This window comes from Nomascus leucogenys, chromosome 15, assembly GCF_006542625.1.
Source record: "Nomascus leucogenys isolate Asia chromosome 15, Asia_NLE_v1, whole genome shotgun sequence".
Taxonomy (NCBI): domain Eukaryota; kingdom Metazoa; phylum Chordata; class Mammalia; order Primates; family Hylobatidae; genus Nomascus; species Nomascus leucogenys.
Window position 1 is genome coordinate 33066784 of NC_044395.1, and position 15182 is coordinate 33081965.

The window sequence follows — 15182 nt, forward strand, 5'->3', positions numbered from 1 at the left end:
GACTGCAGTGTGAGAAAGTGGTTGAAAGGGAGCCAGATTGTTTGTCATAAGGCCAACTGAGGATTGTTGCCATGGAGTAGGGTGGAGGTAGTAGACATGGGTTAGAGAAGTATTTAGGCCGTAACTCAGTAGCAATAACTCAGTGGGCCATGGGATCTAAGTACCATCCTCAGTAAAAGGCAGCAGGCTCCTTAGAGTAAAGGCTGTTCACAGTTCTGATGGAGGGAAAGTAAAAGGAGAGACTGTCATATATTGTTGGGTCAGAAAGCAAATATGTGTTGAGCAAATGAGAGAAGTACATCAAAATGACTCAGAAGCCAATTTGGAGGAGTTCTCATTGGATAAATGTGAGACAATCTGAGCATCAAAACCATAATAATGGCAATGGATGAAAATATGTCGAAGACAGAAATAGAATCTGTAACTACACAGCTATAAAATAAAGGTCAGTGTGTGGAGGGGGAAACTCTTCTTTACAGAGCATGTCAGCTAATAAGTGGAGAATGTGTGAAATAATTAGAAAATTATTACTTTGCAACACATATGTAATAATTCAGGAAGATTTATCAATGGACACCAAATTCATTGGGTTAACAGAATAGTCTCAAAACATCACTCTACAGGTTATTTAATTGCAAAGAGAAAACAGTAACTTTATTGGAGTGATTTGATGACACTACCTTAACTGAGTGATGAAATTTAGCCTCATTAACATTGGAACAAACTGACATCATGTACTTCTGGTGATGATACATCTTCTGAGACACACAAAATCACCTAAATAGTATTTTTGCCAAACATACATAACCTGCATCTAAATGTAAAGATTTGTCTGCTATCAGAGAAATCAAGATTGAGATATGAGACAAATTACCTGGACTCTTCAAAAATGCCACTGTCACAAAGAACAAAAAAGAGCACACGTGTGTGTGTGTGTGTCCTCCATCAAAGGCTAAGAGGATGTGACAACCAAATGAAATGCATAATCCCTTGATTGAATCCTGGATAGGAGAAAAATAGTCATAAAGAACCTTTATCTAGATGAAGGTTATACAGGTGCTCATTGTATTGTATTTCAAGCAGAAATAACTTTCCAATATAAAATATATCATGTTATATATGCCATATATGCATACATTATAGAATAATTATAATTAATCTGCATTCAGAAATGTATTGTCAAAATTGTCCTAATTTGCAGTAGATGTGTTTCATTATAAGATACAGTTTTTCTCAAAATTCTTTCCTATGATCTCCTTTTAAAAATTTTGTTCCTCTTACTGTTCAATTCTCTACACTTCTAAATTTTCATCACATCTTGAACAGTTGTTTGCTTTGATTGATATCAAGCACTGTGCCAGATGCTGAAGACCTGGAGATAAACAAGAAAAAAAGGTTTTCTGCCCCAGAAGAACTGATGGGCTACTAGAGAACAGAAAAAAGATAAATTACAGTCCAGTGTCTTAAGAACCTTAGCGCAACTGGATTTATTTAAGCTGATCCATTATTGTGCGCTGCAGTTTAAAATGATGCCTAGATGTAAGCAGCTAATGTGGGTTTTCTTACCTTCCTTTTAAAAATACCTATCAAGTCACCATAAGGGAGGAAAACTGACAACATCACTTAAAATTAAGACTTAGGGGAACTGTGGATGAGAAGTCAAAGTGTGTGTTTCTGTTTCTGACCCTGTGAGAAGGGAGCTGTGGGTTTGATGATTAAACAAGATAGTGAATGTGAAAGCAACTAGTAAACTACAAGATAAAGAGATATAAAGACCTGACGGTAGTCTTTCCTATCCAAAGTTGGAAACAGTACTACTACCATTTCTTGGGAGGAGCTTGAAGAAGTAAAAGAAGTGTTTAGTAGAATAGATATTCACAATAGTGAGTATGTCCGTGACTATGAACTTCAAGACCTATTTAAGGTTAAGCAAGCCTTCCTATGCCTGGCTGCAAGGTATATGAGAAAATTCTAGCAGTTGCTGACAACAACCAAGATGGCAAAATCAGTTTGAAAAATTTGTGTCACTGATGCAAGAATTAAAAAGGAAAGATATTAGCAAAACATCTTGTAATGAACATGAGGGAAATGATTACTGTTGTGGGAGGAACTTCATCTATTTCCAGTAAGGGCACACAGCATTCATATTCAGGGGAAAAAAAGGGGCATTTGTTAACTGGATAAACAAATCCCTGGAGAATGACCCTGACTGTAGTCTTATACATGAAGCATCTTATACCATGAACCTCAATGATGGCAGTATCTTCGAGTTACTTGCAGATCTCGTCCTTCTTTGCAAAATGATCAATTTATTTGAACCAGGTACAACTGATGAAAGAGCCATTAATAAAAAGCTCACCACTTTCACTCTTTCTGAAAATTTAAACCTAGTTGATATGATTTAGCTCTGTGTCCCCACCCAAATCTCACCATGAATTATAGTTCCCATGATCCCCAAGTGTCATGGGAGAGACACTGTGGGAGGTAATTTAATCATGAGGGCAGTTAACCTCATGCTATTCTCATGATAGTGAGTTCTCATGGGATCTGATGGTTGTATAAGGGGCTTTTCCCCCTTTTGCTCTGCAATTCTCCTTCTTGCCATCATGTGAAGAAGGACATGTTTGCTTCTCCATCCACCATTCACCATGATTGTAAGTTTCCTGAGGCTTCCCCAGCCCTGTGGAATGGCTAGTCAATTAAAACTCTTTCCTTGATAAATTACCCAGTCTTGGGCAGTTTCCTGTGGCCATGTGAGAATAGACTAATACAGTAAATTGGTACTGGGTAGTGTAAAGATACCTGAAAATGTGGAAGTGAGTTTGGAACTTGGTAACACACAGAGGTTGGAACAGTTTGGAGGGCTCAGAAGACAGGAAGATGTGGGAAAGTTTGGAACTTCCTAGAGACTTGTTAAATGGCTTTGACCAAAATTCTGATAGTGATATGGATGATGAAGTCCAGGCCGAGGTGGTCTCAGATGGTGATAAGGGACTTGTTAGGAACTGGAATAAAGGTGACTCTTGGTATGTTTTAGTAAAGAGACTGGCTTTTTTTTTTTTTTTGGCTCTTCCTTTGCCCAAAGATCTCAAAGATCTGTGGAATTTTGAACTTGAGAGAGATGATTTTGGGTATCTGGCAGAAGAAATTTCTAAGCAGCAAAGTGTCCAAGATGTGACTTGGGTGCTGTTAAAAGCATTCAGTTTTATGTATTCACAAAGGTATGGTTTGGAGTTGGAACTTAGGTTTAAAAGGGAAGCAAAGTTAGGAAAATTTGCAGCCTGACAATGTGGTAGAAGAGAAAAACCCATTTTCTGAGGAGAAATTCAAGCAGTCTGCAGAAATTTGTATAAGTACTGAGAAGCCAAATGTTAATCACCAAAACAATAGGGAAAATGTCTCCAGGGCATGTCAGACGTTGTCCCAGCAGTCCCTTTCATCACAGGCCCAAAGTCTTAGAAAAAATGGTTTCATGGGTCAGGACAAGGTCATTGCTGCTTTATGCAGTCTCAGGACTTGGTGCCCTGCATCCTAGCCATGACTAAAAGGGGCCATGGTACAGCTCAGGCCATGGCTTCAAAGGGTGCAAACCCCAAACCTTGGTGGCTTACACATGATGTTGGGCCTGAGGGTGCACAGAAGTCAAGAATTGAGGTTTGGGAACCTCTACCAAGATTTCAGAGGATGTATGGAAATGTCCAGATGTGCAGGCAGAAGTTTGCTGAAGGGGTGAAGGCTTCATGGAGAATCTGTGCTAGGCCAGTGAGAAAGGGAAATGTGGGGTTGAAGCCCCTACACAGAGTCCCCACTGGGGCACTGCCTAGTAGAGCTGTGAGAAGAGGACCACTGTCTTCCAGACCTCAGAATGATAGATCCACCAGCAGCTTGCACTGTGAGCCTGGAAAAGCCACAGAGACTCAACGCCAGCCCGTGAAAACAGTCAGGAGGGGGACTGTACCCTGCAAAGCCATAGGGGCAGAGCTGCCCAAGGCTGTCGGATCCCATCTCTTGCATCAGAGTGCCCTGGATGTGAGACATGGAGTCAAAGGAGATGATTTTGGAGCTTTAACATTTGGCTTCCCTGCTGGATTTTGAACTTGTATGAGGCCTATGGCCCCTTTGTTTTGGCCAATTTCTCCCATTTGAAACAGGTATAATATGCCTGTACTCCCATTGTATCTCGGAAGTAACTAACTTGCTTTTGATTTTACAGGCTCATAAGCGGAAGGGCTTTGCCTTGTCTCAGATGAGACTTTGGACTTGGACTTCTGAGTTAACTGAAATGATTTAAGACTTTGGGAGACTGTTGGAAGGGCATGATTTTGTTTTGAAATGTGAGGACATACAATTTGAGAGGGGCCACGGGCAGAATAATATGGTTTGGCTCTGTGTCCCCACCCAATCTCACTTTGAACTGTAGTTCGCATAATCACCCCAAGTTGTGGGAGACATCTGGTGGGAAGTAATTTAACCATGGGAGAAGTTACCGTCATGCTGTTCTCATGATAGTGAATTAGTTCTTATGAGATCTGATGGTTTTATAAGGGTCTTTTCCCCCTTTTGCTTGGCACTTCTCCTTCCTGCTGCCACGTGAAGAAGGATGTGTTTGTTTCCCCTTCCACCATGATTGTAAGTTTCCTGAGACATCCCCAGCTGTGTGGAACTGTAGTCAATTAAACCGCTTTACTTTATAAATTACCCAGTCTTGGGCAGTTCTTTATAGCAGCATGAGAATGGACTAATACACTAGACCCAAATTCTGTCTCGACCATTGGTTGGTTGTACAGTGGTCAACATCAGTGCACAGAATCTCAAAGAGAGAAAACCTCACTTGGTCTTAGGACTTCTCTGGCAGATCATCTAAGTTGGTCTTTTTGATGATATTGAGATTTCTAGGAATGAAGCTCTGATCGCATTGCTAAATGAAGGTGAGGGACTAGAGGTACTAATGTAGCTTTCTCCTAAGGAATTACTGCTGTAATGGGTGAATTATCATCTGGCTGATGCAGGATGTTGTACCATCAACAAATTCAGCCAAGGCAATAAGGATTCAACAGCCTATTTTCATCTGCTTAAACAAATTGACCCTAAAGGTGACTGGGAATATGGACTTTTCAGTCCATCTTCAGGATTTCATAAGAAAAATAATCTGAAGTGTGCGGACTTATGCTCAAGAAGTAGACAAACTTGGCAGTAAACAGTTTGTTACTCCTGCAGATGTGGTTTCAGGCAATCCTAAACTTAATTTAGCTTTCATAGTTAATCTGTTTAATACCTATCCATGCCTACACAAGTTGGATAATAATGACATCAATATAAACTTATTGGAGGGAGAGAGCAAAGAAGAGAGGACATTTCAGAACTGGTGAATTCCTTGGAAATCAACCCATACATTAATCATTTGTACAGTTACCTTGCAGATGCTTTAGCGATCTTTCCGCTCTATGATATGATCTGAGTGTCAGTCAACTGGATCCATGCCAGCAAACCTCCTTATCCTGCCCTTGGAGGGAACATAAACGTTGATAACTAACTATGCAGTGGAACTTGGGAAGAATAAGGCCAAATTCTCCTTCGCTGGCATTGCTGGGCAGGACCTAAATGAAGGGAATTCAACATTTATTCTGGCATTAGTTATGGCAGCTGATGAGAAGGTACACGTTGAATATGTCATCAGATCTTGGAAAGGTTGAAAGTGTACTTTAAAAAGTGCAAATAAAAATGCTTTTATTTCCAGCTTCAAGATATGCCACTTCAGTTGCTTGTGAGATCAGTGCCCAGATATATGCATTACATGTTGACCTTGTGGAAGTGAAACCAAAAATGGTTATGTCAGTGTTTTCTTGTTTAATGGGAAAAGGACTGAACAGAATAAAATAATGAAACATTTAACATTTTTTTCTGCTACATTAAATACATTGAATGCCCCATAGTTTAAAGAATTTTGAAATGCAGTGGGTATAAAACTAGGGATTATTTGTGTGCTCAAAATAGTTATATATTCATTAATGAATTCAATATTCTGTTAATACTAGTTAGAACATGTGAACCTTCTTGGATAATAGTTAATTCACCAGTTGATACTGATAATAAAATATGTTCATTATTAAGCTCACACTTCATGATTAAATTATTTCTGTTTCTTGAAAATCTTATTAAAACAAGAAAAATTCATTCTATTTCATGGTTCAAAAAGATGAATACAAAAAAGCTTTTACAGGTTCTGCTGCAAAATGTGTTTTGATTTTTTTGTTTCACATAATTTTGATCATAAATGCATTTGAACTCATAATTTAGTTTAATCCTTTTATTTTCTTTCTCCAACTATGTAAAGTGGTCTAAAAACACTTTTCTGTTTCTATATTGTCTAAAACCTTGAAGTGACATGTATTATTCATTAATAGGAAACTTTTTTATATATGAGGACTAATTACTTAATAAACTTCAAAGTTCACTCTCTTAAAAGAAAAGACTTAGGGAAAACCTAATGCCAGAATCTGGTTGCAAGTCCCACTGATTCTGAGGGAGGTGATCCTGGACTGAGGAGGACACACACAGGCATGGCTTCTGGGGCAGAGGCTGCTGGAGGAATGAATGAAGATACTTTTTACCCCTCCAATTGTGTGTCCTGAGTCCTTGATTTGTTCTGTAAGAAACATGGCAGCTGCCTTCTCTAATGGGCCAGACTATGCTTTCCCTCTTTCTTTTTCACGTCGGCTTTTTATTTTACAGTTAATTATGAAATATTTCAAAATACAGAAAAGTATATTCAGAAAAGTGAAGTATAACAGAAATTTATGTACTTACACCTAGATTTTAGAAAGGTATGAAATCACCATTTAAAAAGCGTTTAGCATGTTTATTGAAAAAAGGTTAATAGAAAACAAAACATTTTATTTTCCAGATTCTCATTAAAATTCAATTGTAATTTTTAGGATTTCTGAATATTATTGTTATTATTAATTTTAGGGACCGGGTTTTGGTCTGTTGCCCAGGCTGGAGTGCAGTGGAAGCCTCACATCTCCATAGCATTTACTCTCTCCATTCTTAGAGGTAACCACTAACTAAATTTAGCATCTATTCTTATTTTCTATGTTTTTAAATTTTTGATATTACTTTTAATATATAGGTTTATGTGCACAAAATATATATTATTGCTTCCTGTGTTTCCAAAATAGACATGAATTTAATCACATAGAACTTGCATTCTTTAAAACCTGTTCTTATTCACTCAATATTTTCAATATTTGTCTTTGAAAACCCGTGCAAGTCTTTCTGTCTTTCTACAGATACATGGGTTTCTCTTCTATTAAAAAGCTATGCTTTGTCTATTTCCTCATCTATTAGGCTCTTGAGAGCTCTTCTTTGTCCTTTCCTGCACTTTTGTATCTGGTAGGGAGGTTGACTTTTTCGGAATATATCACTTGGCTTCCTCTGCTCTTTTCCTTTTGGTTGGATTCAGGAAATGGAAGGTACTAGCTGGAGAGCAAAGTGTAGAAACAGATAGAAATCATAGTATTTATTTGCTGTTTATTTCCTTTCAGGCCAGGTATCTGGTCAGGCCATCTCCTTCCATAGCTACAGCTCTCACTGGGTTGTGGAAACTGCACAATACCTTTTCCTTACCCTTCAGGCTAGTCAAGGTGATGGCTTCCTATTGCTGTCAGTCCCACGTGTTTCTTCACCCCTTGTTGGATCTCTAATCATGTTCTTGCCTCTGTCAATAGACTTTTCATGAATTCTTATCAATAATCCCTTTGAGTGTGTCATCTCTTTTTCTGCCAGGACCCTGACTATTGAAACTGGTTACAAATAAGTATTCTAGCAATGACTACAAGTGGGACAGAAAGACGTCTCAGGTGCCAGAGCAAATCTTTGTTATTGTGTAGGTGTGTGTATATTGTATAATGGGTGCTTTGATTTATATACACCTATTTGCTTTTGTACATCAGCTGTCTATATTATGTCCCTTAATAATGTGTAAGCAAAATCTATTTGAGAAAAAATAAACTGCCATGGGACACGAGAAGTAGAAGTGACTAAATTTTGTGGCATACCACATTCTTGAAAGGCTAAGCATTATTTAAATATCAATTTCTAAATTAATTTATAATGAAATGCCTATAAAAATCCCATTAGGCTTTAGAGTAATTTTGAAATGTGGTAGTGATTTTAAAGTACTCCTGAAGAATAAACAAGTAAAAATAGCTAATAAAATTTTGAAGTCCATTTGAAGAGAAAGCAAATACGTGTAGTTAATGAAATTTTGTAAATGGATTTAAAATGTGGGGGTATTTGATACATTAGATATTTAACAAAACAATGAGACAAATGGGACAGTAAAGTAACATGAAGGTATTCTTCTGTGCATATGTTTGACTTTATTAAAAAATGCATTGCAAGGAACTGGGTAAAAGAGGGAGTCACCCAACGTTTAGGGACAAACGAATAATAATTAGAAAACATAACATTAAATTCCATACATATTGAAATTTTAAATATCTAACATTTAGAAGAAAATCTAAGTATATATTTCTGATATAGAGATGGAGAATGACTTTTGAACTTAAAGCAATGGAAATCATAACACAAAAAGTTTCAAAGAACACTTATACACTGTTGGTGGGGGTGCAAATTATTTCAACCATTGTGGAAGACAGTGTGTCAGTTCCTCAAAGATTTAGTCAGAAATACCATTCAATCCAGCAATCCCATTACTGGGTATATACCCAAAGGACTATTAATTATTCTATTATAAAGATACACACATGCGTATGTTCATTGCCGCTTTATTTACAATAGGGGAAGACATGGAATCAACCCAAATGCCCATCAGTGATAGACTGGATAAAGGAAATGTGGTACATATACAACATGGACTACTATGCAGCCACAATAAAGAATGAGATCATGTCCTTCGCAGGGACATGGATGGAGTTGGAGGCCATTATCCTTAGCAAAGTAATACAGGAACAGAAAACTAAATACCACATGATCTCACTTATAAATGGGAGCTAAATGATGAGGCTACATGGACACATAGAGGGGAACAATAGACACTGGGGCCTATTGAAGGGTGGAGCGTTGGAAGAGGGAAAAGTTCAGGGAAAATAATGAATACTAGGCTTAATACCTGGGTGATGAAATAGTTGGTATAACAGACCTCTATGACATGCGTTTACCTATGTAACAAAACTGCACATCCTGCAAATGTACCCCTGAATTAAAAAAAGAAAGTTTTAAACATGTAATAATTTGAAAATTTATTTTTAAATGAATAGATTTGAGTATTATTGTACTGGTATACTCATATACACTGAATGTATATATGAGTATACACATTTGGTATGCCGTAAGATAAAGAAATTTGAAAGGTAAATGGAAAGTATTAGAAAATACTTATAATAGAGCCTAATATATAGAGACCGCACACAAATTCACATACACTCAACACAAATTAGCAATAGGGTTACAAAACTACTCAAAATCCCTAGAACAAAGTTTAGATGAGATAGTATGTCATGCTCTATCTTGTCAAAGGTAAAGAGGAAATCAAAATACTTAGTATTGGAGAGGGTTCATAGAAATTTTTACGTACTCTTGGTTGGGGTTTAAAATGGATTAACTTTTCTTAAATGTATTTAGACAATTTTTAAAAAGTATATTCCTTTGACACAAAAATTCCACGTCAAGAAATATAACTTGGAATAGATACATGCAATATGTAAAAGGATCTTATAGCACTCTTGCTTAAATTGCTAGCCCTAGGCCTAGGTAGTCAGTACTAACGTAGTTGTTCAAATTTCACTACCTGCATCTCAGGCCATTGGATGGATCTGGAGAAGCTTGCTATTAAGTTCAAGAGTCACTCCACACTATTTAGTCTCCAGTTGAATCTGACTCTAGTTAATTTCATTATCTCTAATCACTGTTTTAGGTTTCAGAAGTCCAAACTGTAGCTTTGCCGAGAGGAAAGTGGTACATTTCATTAATAAACAAATGAAAAAGAATGGGGGTAATTATTCTAAGGAAAATATGTCAGATTTTTGGTTGAGAAATAGTTGCAAACTCACAGTCTAAGTTGACAATTTAAAAAGGCCTATGCCTGGGCCGGGCACGGTGGCTCACGCCTGTAATCCCAGCACTTTCGGAGGCCCAGGCGGGCAGATCTCGAGGTCAGGAGATTGATACCATCCTGGCTAACACTGTGAAACCCCATCTCTACAACAGAAGACAAAAAAATGAGCTGGGCGTGGTGGCGGGCGCCTGTAGTCCCAGCTACTCAGGAGGCTGAGTCAGGAGAATGGCATGAACCCGGGAGGCAGAACTTGCAGCAAGCCCAGATTGCACCACTGCACTCTAGCCTGGGTGACAGAGCAAGACTCCGTCTCAAAAAAAAAAACAAATGCCTATGCCTGGAATTGTCCATCTCCAGGAATCAACTTTGTTTAGGGACTAAAGAGGAGTAAGATTGATTTGAAAAACCTATTTTAGTTTGATTATCAAAACAGTAAGAGCGGAATCATGGAAACAAAATGAAGGAAGACTATATGGCAGATGTTGGTGTCCACGCTTGTCTTTTAAATACTCGCTATTCCTCTATATTTCTGCAGCTTCCTATTGCAGACCCCTGCCATGCTATCTCTGAGGCCTTTTCTGGTCACGTCCTGCTATAGACTGAAGGTTTATGTTCTTCAAATCCATGGTATCTGGAGGTGGAGTCTGGTTGGTGATTAGGTCATGACAGTAGAGCCCTCATGAATAGAATGAGTGTCCTTACAATAATCACCTCCTTATAAAAGAGACCTCAGGGAGCTCTCTTGCTGCTTCTGCCATGTGAGGCTGGGAAGACCACCGTCTATGGGCCAGGAAGTGGGCCCTCCCTCACCAGACACTGAATCTACTGGTGACTTAATCTTGGGCTTCTCAGCCTCCAGAACTGTGAGAAATAAATTTCTATTGACTGTAAGTCACCCGGTTTATGGTATTTTGTTATAGCAGCCCAAGTGGACCAAGGCACATGCTTAGCTTTTGCCCAGAAAAAGGTGGAATAACCCAGGAAATAACACCTGGGGGCAGTCTTCAGGCAAGGGCAGACAAGAGCTGGTGGCTAAACCACCAGCTTCCTTCCCCCTGAAATAACTGTGAGACGTACATAGACCTCATGATGTCCTCAGTGGGATGGAGCCCACATCAGTAACTTCCTTGTTAACACACACTGTATTGGTGTCATTTCTTTCCTCGTCTCACTTCTCCACTCCCTTATTAGTGCTTCCTGGGATCACTTCCAAAATAAAAAACTTTCACTCAAATCCTTATATCCAGTTTTATTTCAGGAGTAGCTCGACGGAAGACAATGGTTCTAAGGTATATTCCAAAGCAGAGCCTCAGGATGGGATTGTGGAATTGAAACAGTCACTGTCCAAATAGCAATAAGTACCTCATTGCTGGCAGTAAATGTGAGGTGGGGGAACGCCTGGAATACTGCAGCATCAGTATTGCTGAAGCTCCCACCTGTGGAAAAATTGGGAATGAACATAGTAGACAGTAATGCACTGGCTTACTTATACAATATCTCTAGAGCTTGGAAGAGACTGGAACAACAGTATGACTGTGGGGTAACTCTCAGCCAATGATGGACAGGAGTTGGAGGATAAATTCCCACCTTCTTCATTCTTCGGTGGGACATCCACCCAAAGCACCCATTAGATTGAGCCCCAGATGCCCATAGAGCCCATCTGCTCATAAGAGAACCCTGTAATGGCTCCCTCCTCTTTCCTGTCTCACTCCCCACTCCCCACTCCCCTACTGGTGCTTCCTGGGGCATCACCTGCCAAATAAACTGCACTTGCCTTGCCTCAAGGTCTGCTTCTGAGGGAACCTAAGAAAGAGAGCTCGGATAAATTGGAGAGATGCAGTATTTCCTTAGAATAAAGGTTAGACCTTAGAGGACAGACTTGACAGATATGACAGGGAAATAAAAACTTGAAGACGAAATAAGTTAAAAAAGGAAAAAGATTTACTCTGCCTACCTGCTCTTTAAAATGGTATTAGAAACTAGATAAATACTTGAATTTTTAACTAGATCAGATGGAGTGTAGCCGAAAAATCAGAGAAAGGGGGGCGTAATCCGAATGAGCAGACTGGAAAGATTGTTCCATAGATGGTCAGAATCCAGAAATCTATCAAGGGATTGCCACTCAAAACTGTGAGTAGAAAGTCTTTACGAAGAGAAATTGAACAACTACTCCTGTAAACTTCAGGTAGCTGTACAAAATAGATTACACCTGTAGAGATTTTGAGGCGATAATCAGGAATATTGGAGAAAAATACTCAAAAAAATTTCTGGTAGGTGTAAAAGTGGTGCATTAATTATAGGTGGGGATGCAGCTATTCCCAGTCTTCTGAGGGATCATTTTTGAGAAATTAATAGTATTATAACTTTATAGAAAGGAAGAGTCAAGATGAATTGGGTAAGAAGTGGTGTTTAATAACAGCTTAAGTCCAGACTACGATTACATGTTGGTTTGTTGGGTGCATTTATTTTTCAAATCAGAGTTAAATCAGGCAGCATCGGAACTTATTTATTTCTTTTTTCACCCTGAAAAGCAAAATCTAAAGGAGGTATTTTGGAAAGATGGGAGTTTGGCTAAACAAAAATAAAAGCAAAGAAGACACTCAGAAACAGGAAATGGTGCTAGCCTTTGATGTACAGAGAGGTAAAGTCCAACTGCCACAAGTTCAGCTGAGCCAGCCTCCACGATCAGAGCAGAAAGAAATGGTGCTCAAGGCCTGGAACATTCAGTATCTGAGGAAAAAGACAAAGCAGCACCAGCCAGCAGTATTGATCCTCACCAGGCCCCAGAGGCAGTATCAGTTGTAGGAATTTGCAGAAAAAGCATCATTTTCCAGTTGAGACATGTGTGACTAGGATCAGATTTTCCTTCATGAGAGAGGGTTTCCCAGGCCTCATCAGTGCCTCACCAGGCCCTCTGGCACAGGAGGGAAAAATGCCTGTGGACAGGATACCCAAGAGCTTCTGCTGCCGGACAGAACCCCCACTCAGTTTCTAGTTCCCATTTGATTCCTTTAATTTCTGGAATCCCAGGGACACGGCCAGAATTTTGAATATGTATAATGGAGGCAAAAAATTACTTCATGTGAGATAACTGGGTCTGACTCAAGGCAAGTTTCTAAATATATCAAGAAGTGAAGATGGTCTCAATATCATTCTCTGAGAGAGAGACAAGTTGCCCAGGTAAGTCTCCCTTCTAGGTGCGGTAAATGCACAATGCCAAGACTAACCTTTACAGTTGGTGAAATTTCTCATCAGGTTCCCAAGTCACAGAACCAAGATTTCATATTGTCAAGGCTGAAAAATGAGTACATCTTTGCCCATGTTTTCCCCTCAGGTACCAATAAGCTTCTGCTTCAGTCTTTGGTGTTCTGAGAACCTAATTTTGCCTGGAATAACTGAGAGGTGAGGGCCGAAAATCCACATTTCCTCAGTTTGGTAGGGTAAAACAGTATGTGATAACCCCATATGAATTATTAACATTTTGGATCCTTTTAAAATTGAGGCATGGAAGAGGCGAGCATTGAGAATGCTGTAACTCAGGGTCCCTGGGTTTTCAGGTACACACTGTGAAAAAGTACCCACTTAAAGTTCTAGGAAGAAGCTCAGGCCCTGAAAGACAAACATCAGTTGGGTCCAGAGATACCTGAGTTGGGGATGAACTTTGGTGAACTCTCCTCATTACCATACTAAAAACCCCACCCTGGGAGGAGCTTCTTGGCCATTTGCTATTGATACCATGTATGTAGAAGCATGATGGGCATGTGCCTGTGCTGCCTTTACTCCACCTCTACATACAATGACTCAGCTAACCAGCTCAATCAAAGCCCTGTTTTCATCTTTGAGGAGACACTGTTTTGGGTAACTATACTGGGTATCCTCCTTACTTGTTGCAAGTAATAAAATCTTCCTTGGTTGTGGGTTGTGGTCATCGGACTGTCATTTGCCAAGCAATTGAACCCACCTGTCATGTGGGTAACAATCTCTGGCTGAGGTTGCACACATGAAGAGTCTGAGTATCTTTGTAATTTAAAATCTTTCTGCAAATGTACACAATATGAGTCCCCTCCACCCCCAATAACACTGGAACTACATTTCCCAGGCTTCCCTTCTTGCTTTCTGGCTTCTAGAGGTCTCAGTTCAAGAGAGCCTTTATGGAATACTGGAGGGAGAGGGGAGAACCAGATCATACCATTGCTTGCTTCCCCAGGTCTCAGGCAGCCGCTGCATTTTGGAAGATCCTGTTCTTATCAGACAGTCCTTCTTCAGGTCCCTGGTAATGCTGGGCAGCCCATCTGTAGTGGTTCAGCTCCATCGGTACTTTCTACTGTTGCATTCCAAGTCAAAAGGTGGTAGCAAGTTTTTGCTATTGCAAAGTTCATCCCTTGTTGGGCTTCTCCATTCTTTTACCATCGTTATGTAATCTTTCCTTATTTTTATTTTTGTATGACATTCTTCTGTTTAAATACCCAGTTTTTTTCTTCCTGATTGGACTTTGGTAAAATTCTCAAGATTTTACCACATTTGTTCTACTCTTTTTTATTACTGAGGCATTTTAGTAAATCTGAGGCATCACTCCGTTTCACTCATACAAACTGAGATGCATCTCTAAAAATATGAAAATATTCTTATGTAACTGCCATCTTATTGGAATTCACAAAATTAGTAATATCTGGGTGTCATCCAATATCCTTTCTAAGTTCACTTCTCCATGAAAATTTTTTTTTCTTTACAGGTGGCTTGTTTAAAATAGGATCTAAACAAGGACCAGACATTACAGTTGCTTTTTATGTTTCTCCTAGCTCTTTCAATCTGAAACCTTACCGCTAATCATTTTTTGAATGCTATTGACTCATTGACGAAATTGTTTGCCATCTTGTAACATATCTCAGATTCTAGGTTTGTCTTAATGTTTCCTAGTCTTGTTATTTAATTGGTTTCTTTTTTTATTCCCTGTTAACTGACAGTTAGCTCTAGGAGCTTTTCAAGTTTCAGCCCAAGCTGGAGTCTGAGGGGAATCTGTAGGCAGGTGGTAGGTAGTTGAAAGAACACTCGGAGGACATAGACAGTTGGGATATGGCTTTAATCTCTGTCAGCCTTTGTCTCA

The 15182-nt window shown here is 39.2% G+C and overlaps 1 pseudogene; it reads left to right on the forward strand.

Moving 5' to 3' along the window:
• The first annotated feature begins 1807 nt into the window (after nucleotides 1–1807).
• Nucleotides 1808–5706, forward strand: LOC100589989 (annotated as a pseudogene).
• The last annotated feature ends 9476 nt before the right edge of the window (nucleotides 5707–15182 follow it).